Here is a 6453-nt window from a genome sequence, read left to right on the forward strand (position 1 = left end):
TCTCTGCACGTCAGAGGTTTGCTCATCAGAGCACCCAATTCCTGGTCAGTGCAGAGCAGAGCTGTAGTGGTGACTGTACTTGTGTGTTAGAGTTGAAAGACGTGGAACAGCACAATCTGCCTGGTCTCAGGCACAGATTGAGGAGGGGTTTTACCCTAGTAAAGGTTTGAACTTTGCTTCTAGTCAGGTTGACTTAAGTTGTGATCAATCTCTCAATTGCCCTTCTGAGTTAGGACCTGATGTGAAAGGTGTCCCACCAGGCAAGGATGCTAAGCAGCCGCAGCCATAGGGAATGTCAGTGTGTGGTCTGAGGGCCTGGTTGTACCTCACGGGGTGTGCAGCATTGTTGTCATGGGAGTGTTTGCTGGTGCTGTGAAGGGTAAGGTACTAAATGGGAAAATACTCAGAGGTAATAAAACCTAGAGCTGAAAGGGAAGGTTACTGGCCAGCTGGCTTTGTAATTAACTGGTGTTTCGTTATTAGCAAGTATAGAGCTATATGAACATAGAATAACATCTTATTAGTTTGTTTTGTGATCAAGTGAAGACATAGGGAGTGCTGTAACCACCTGGGTCACACTGAGTTACTCATTTGCTTTTATGGCCCCTTCAGAAAAAAAAGGTGTGTCTGAAGTATGACATGTTCTATATGCATCTGCTCTTTCCTTTGCAGTAAGAGATGAAAACTGAGTTTTCTGCTTGCCAGCTTTGCTCATAGTAGGGTGGAATTAACCCCTGAGCAGGGAGGGCACTATCACCTGGACTTGCTTCCTACCTGCTACTTGCAAATAGCTGCTGTCTCCAGCCCTTTTCTAAATCCTTAATTTTGGTCCTTGTAGCATTTAAATAGGACTGAAAGCAGATTGATTGGACAAGTGTCCAATCAATGTTCAGAACAGTTTAATAAGTCTGTGGAGGTTGTGCATGCTATTTCAGCTTTCTGTTTAACCTGTGCTTTGCAATGCTTGGCCAGTACTTACCATGAATTCCTTGTGCATGAAGATTGTAGCCTATTCTACAGTACGTGCCAGCAGTTACTAATAAATGTATTAAGCCTTTGTATTTTTCAGTCTTTGTCTAGTTCTCAAGTGCACTTGGAATGCTTCAGGAATGTATTTTTTGTCCCTAGTCTCTGTTTCTCCACTGTTGAAGAGCTGCTGTTCTTGATGACTTACTGAACATGCTGAGCTGTGTATATGTGAGTATATACTTCTGAAAGAGACTCTACTCTGCTGCTTAGACTTGTTGGAGGAACTTCCCTAGGTAATGTTCTTCTTCTCAACCTGCAGCTGGATAACATCCTGAATGCTCTCTTTGAGTTGTCTTTGGGGCAGGGATGGGTTCCGTGACCCCATGCTCATATGTCCAGTACAGCTGCACGCAGCTTAGCAAGGAGAGCGAGTAACGTACAAATGTTAAAATATCTTTTTGCATTAGAAAAAAATTGAAGTCTCAGGAAAGCAGGCATCTGGAACCTTCCCTCTCAGCTGTGGTAGAAGAGCTGTGAGCTTTCTGTCAGTGCAGTGTCTTTATCAGTGCACAGCTTTGCTATCTCACTGTGTAGGCAATGAAGTGTTGTGTTGGCTGAGCTCTTTAGTTTCCACATGTATGGGAAGTTAAAACCAACTTTGGCTCTTGTGAGCAATGAGGAGGAACATTTTTCTAGTGACCTTGGAGTTTCACTCATGTAAATTGGAATGTGCACTTTCTCAGCCAGGAGTCCCCTTTGGCAAATGGTCTCTCATCATGCTGCCTTGCTTAGGAGCAGTGCAAAAGGGTCGCTGGGCTGGGATTGTCACTGCTCTGTGCTACACCTCTGGAAGCCCAGGGCTATTTTTCACGTCAAGTGTCTTATCACATAAGTACTTGTAAACTTTGTGCTTGAAGTTAGAGTTGGCAAGGTTCCCCGCACATCTTCTGTAAGGTAAGATAGTCCTTGCAACCTTTGTACAGAGAGATAGAACCTGTATTTTTCCTTGCTGGAGGAATGGGAGGGTTTCAGTGTTACGTACAGGCAGCATGTTTTGGTCAGGCTGATGGTCTCAGCCTGTGAGCCCAGCAGCTTGGCTTCTCTACCTTTTAATTCCATGATCCTCATCCCATTATCCCAGCACTGGAGCAGCCAGGTGATAATGTACTCGCTCAGGTGTGGTTGCTGCAAAAGACCTGTAAATTGTTATTTTCAGGGTTTTGTCTTGTTAGATGACCATTGAAATTCATGCCATGCTAAGAATTACAATCAGTTCTCTCTTAAAGCTGTGGGTTTGTGACTGAGTAGCAAAGCATTTTGAGAAAATGTCCTCATTTTCTTACAAAGCAGTGTAGGCTTGTGGATAGAGATTTGCAACCAAATAATCTTCAAAAGGTGGCTTCCCTCTGTAGCTCACTCTAACCTTTTTAGTAAGGAAAAACTAACATTCTTTTACCTCATAGTGAGAAATTGTGTGACTCTGGTACAACCCTTGAAGAAAGCAAAAGCAGAGATGGGGGCAGTGCTGAACTCTGATAGGCAAAGTCAGGTGCTGGGCACAGGGGCAGGGAAAGACACTTCTGCCTCTTCTCAGGGCTGGGCAGATGTGTTGGCCCCTGCTAGCCCATGCTCCTCAGCCCTTCAGTGCTCTGGGGAAAGAGAAGGGTTCTTGGTGCACCTCTGGGCTAGCACAGGGACCTTGAATGTAGCTCTGATGCTCCTACAAAAGAGCCAATTTTCAGTGGAGAAGCACCGGCAGCAAGAAGTGCCTGAGGGTGGGAATATGGCATTACTGACCCAGCCCCTGCCATTTCTGCCCAGCACAGCCGTCATGCATGTGCTGTGGGTGCATGAGAAATAGCTGCTCCTGTGTGAGCTGATTGAGCACTGGGGCATGAATTAATTGGCCGCTCATGTGAGCTGTTTCCAGGCTTGTTTGTCAATAGATTGAGTGCTTGTGCATGAAGTGAGTGGATGCTAAGGTCTGAATAAATTGGGCACTCATGCATGAGCTAATGGGGCACTAATGTGTGAAGCTTTAGGACATTCAGGTGTGAAATAATGGGATGTTGCTCATAGTGTCACAGGCTGTTCATGCATAAAGCTATTGTGTGTTCATGCATGAGCTGATCCTGCCTATCATGCATGCCATGGCTCCTGCACTGCCTGCTCAGCCACTTGCACACTGGTCGGGCTTTGTGTTTGCTGCCAGCTGGGAACACGTGGACATCCATTCACACATCTCCCTCTGCCTCCAGTCCTGGCTGGCCAGCAAGCACACAACAGTATTTTCTGCAGGAACTGCTTAGAATAAATCCAAACTCAAACGAGCTTTTGGGCAGGAGATGCTAACTGTGACAGGCCATCCAAAGAGTTTTTATCTTCTGCATCCAAGGGAATGGACAGAAGATGACATTTCTCTTGCCTGCCCATGGATACAGAGCACATATTTGCAGCCAGCACTGACAAAGAGCTTGTGATGAGATCCGTGGGGTCGATGGTGTGCTGGCCTGGCTTTTATATTCCATTAAATGAATTGAGTTGCCTGTATGAGGCACTAGAACCCCGGACACTGACTGGTTTCTCCTGAGTCCCAGAAGCCCCAGGACAGCCTTCTTGGGAAGGTAGTGGATGTGGGGATTCAAGAGCCTTTGGTTTCCCAATGGAAGTATCTGTGCCCTCCCAAAAACACATTGTCCCACCAGTGCTCCCACTCTTCTGGCCGGTGCCCTGAGGTGCTGTGTAGAGCTGGAGTTTGAAGAAGCAGGAGCTGACTAACCTATGGCTTCAAATAACTTGAGCAGTAACATGCTGGAAAATGTGCATCAGCAGGTGCTGTAAGAAGCAGGAGAAACTCTTTTTCTGAGCATCGAGTACTAGGGGTAGAGCTTCAACAAAGTGGAGCTGGAATGAGCTGGAAATCCAGATAAGCCTATGTCTATCAGCTGGAGCTGTAGGAAGCCAGAACTGCTACACAAAAGCTGGAGTTTCAACAAGCTTGACCTGAAATCACCTTCAACTGAAAACAAGCCAAAGCTATAAGAAGCTGGAGTGTTCAGTAACTGGAATTGAAATCACCTGAACTGAGCAGCAGCAGCGGCGGCAGCATCTCTCTTCACAACTGTGCAGGAGCTGGAGCTGCAAGACAGAGCCAGAGCCTTAAGAATCAGCAACTGAAGGTAGCTGGGGCTTCCTGAGTAGTAACATGCTGGACTCTGACAGCAAGAGCTGTAGGAAGCACGAGCCTCTCTTATCCAGAGCATCCAGCCACTGGAGTGCCCGTTAGCTGGAACTGCAACAAGCTGTGATGTCCATCAGCCAGGGCTGCCTTCCAGCACTGCTGAGCAGAGGAGTATCTGCTATCCACAGCCTCTGTTAGCCAGAGCCAAGGGAGAAATGACAACAGGAACTCCTGTCCTGCTGGCACAGACCCTGCCAGAGCAGGAAATGGGAATATGCCAGGTGAGAGCTGCAGCAAGCAAGTGCAGCCCTATATTACCTGCACAGGGATCACCTCAGGGCCTCACCCCACATCCCACTGCCCCAGCCAGGGAGGAGGGCAGGCTCTGAGAAAATGGAACTGGGGACACACGTCAACAGGTAATGGCTAAAACCTGATGCTCTTATCTCTCTTCAAGTCATGATACTTATCTGATGACAAACTTTGCTTTGTAATGGAATAAGCAGCTCCTTTCCTGAAAGAAGGGAAGGTACCACCCCAGCAGTGTGATATTGGATCCTTTAGCATGTCTGGTTAAGGGTGTTTACTCCTTTAAACTGCCTTTTCTAAGCCTTTGGTTGAAATCTCTCTCTGTAGCCTTTCTAATGATATTTATACTTTCATTTGACACTGGGTGGCAGCAGCTCTATGAGCACACTATTCAGTAATCCATTTCCTTCTCCTTTTTCTTCTCCTTATATATTTTCACAGTTTAAGTACCAGAGCAGCAAAGTGGAAGTGCTTATCACTTTTTGACATTTCTATACATATGTATGCAGAGTAGTTAACAAGTTAGTTGTCTTTCCTCTTAAAAAGAGGAGAAAAGTACATTTTCATAAAATTTATGGCTCAAATGTTCCTTGAGGTGGTGGAGGGACTGAAAAGGCCTTCTCAGGTTTCTGACTTCTGCCTTGCCTGCCTGATTGGCACACCCACAGTATTTCCCTTTCAAGCGGGTTTGTTTCCAGATCCTCTGCTCTCACTGTTGCACTTCTTGAATGGAAATTTCAGCCTCCCACATTCTCCCCCTTGTCCTTAATGTGGTTGTTAAATTAGTTAAGTTAATCAGTTACGTTGCTGTTACTCCTTTCGCACATTGTAACAACTGTTAAATGCAAGTTTCTCTTTCCAGGGTTCAGTCCTCTTAACGGATGAATGCAAAAGTACCAGATTTCATGATTACACCGACCCCTAGGGGAATTCTTGTGGAACTGTGTTCTCTTCCTTTTCAAAATGCCTTTTCTTTCCTTTGCTGTGGAATGAAATTGCCATGCAGACAAGAGAAAACAAGTCCTGTGTGGGGAAATCAGCAAGTCACCAGCCATCATCAGCCTCTGAAAAAAAAGGACAGGCCCAATTCCAGTCTCTTTTGGCTTTATACCATTAGGAGTCTTTTGCAGTGAGAGCTTTAAGAACATTTAGGGAAGAGACAAAGATAATGTGGGGTATTTTGGAGTTTTTTTGTTTGGATGGTTTGGGTTTTTTGTGCTGTACCTCTATCAGGTTTCATCAAATGTTACATCAAACGCAAACAGCAGCAGCCTGATAGGTCTTCGGCAGAAGGAACTTGAAAATCATTAAGCCATTCTTTGACCAGGGTGGGCTCAAATCTGCAGGCCTTCTCTAAGGGAAATAGACAGGAGAAAAGGCAAATCTATGTGCAAAACAGGTGGAATTTAAAACTGGAAGACAGAAGCTGTGCTTTTCTCCTGGCTGAGAAGACAGGCAGTTGCAGACAACAAAATATTTTTCACTGCTGTGTGACGGTAACGAAAAGGAGTCCATCTCTCAGGTGTGGGGCTCTGTGGACTCCTGGCTTGGCTTTAAGGACAGCCAGTAGTGATGTGCACAGGCTCACTGTATAATAGGATTCACTTTTTAACCAGTGGTCACTCCTGGGCCTGGTATCATTAGGACACGTGGGGGATGCCACCTGCTAAGCTGGAAACAGCCTCAGATTTTCTGTAAGCATCAGGCTCTGCACGCAAAATCAGATGCAGTAGTTTCCAACAGTTGTCTTCTAACAGCTGCTCAAATAAATCCATAGTTTATAAAATTCAGTCTGACAATGCCTATTGTTAAGAATCTCACAAGCTCAACCAATAAACCCAACTGAATCGAATCAATTTGTAACGAGCTCATTGCAAAATAGATTTCGGAGAGCTTGACACAGAGCCACTGCACATCAGGAGTCACAATGAGCTCACGTTTGGGAATTCTGCCAAAGGATGCACCTGACCCCAGAGTTAAATCCTGCCGCTGTC

This window comes from Haemorhous mexicanus, chromosome 4 (genome assembly GCF_027477595.1).
Source record: "Haemorhous mexicanus isolate bHaeMex1 chromosome 4, bHaeMex1.pri, whole genome shotgun sequence".
Classification (NCBI taxonomy): domain Eukaryota; kingdom Metazoa; phylum Chordata; class Aves; order Passeriformes; family Fringillidae; genus Haemorhous; species Haemorhous mexicanus.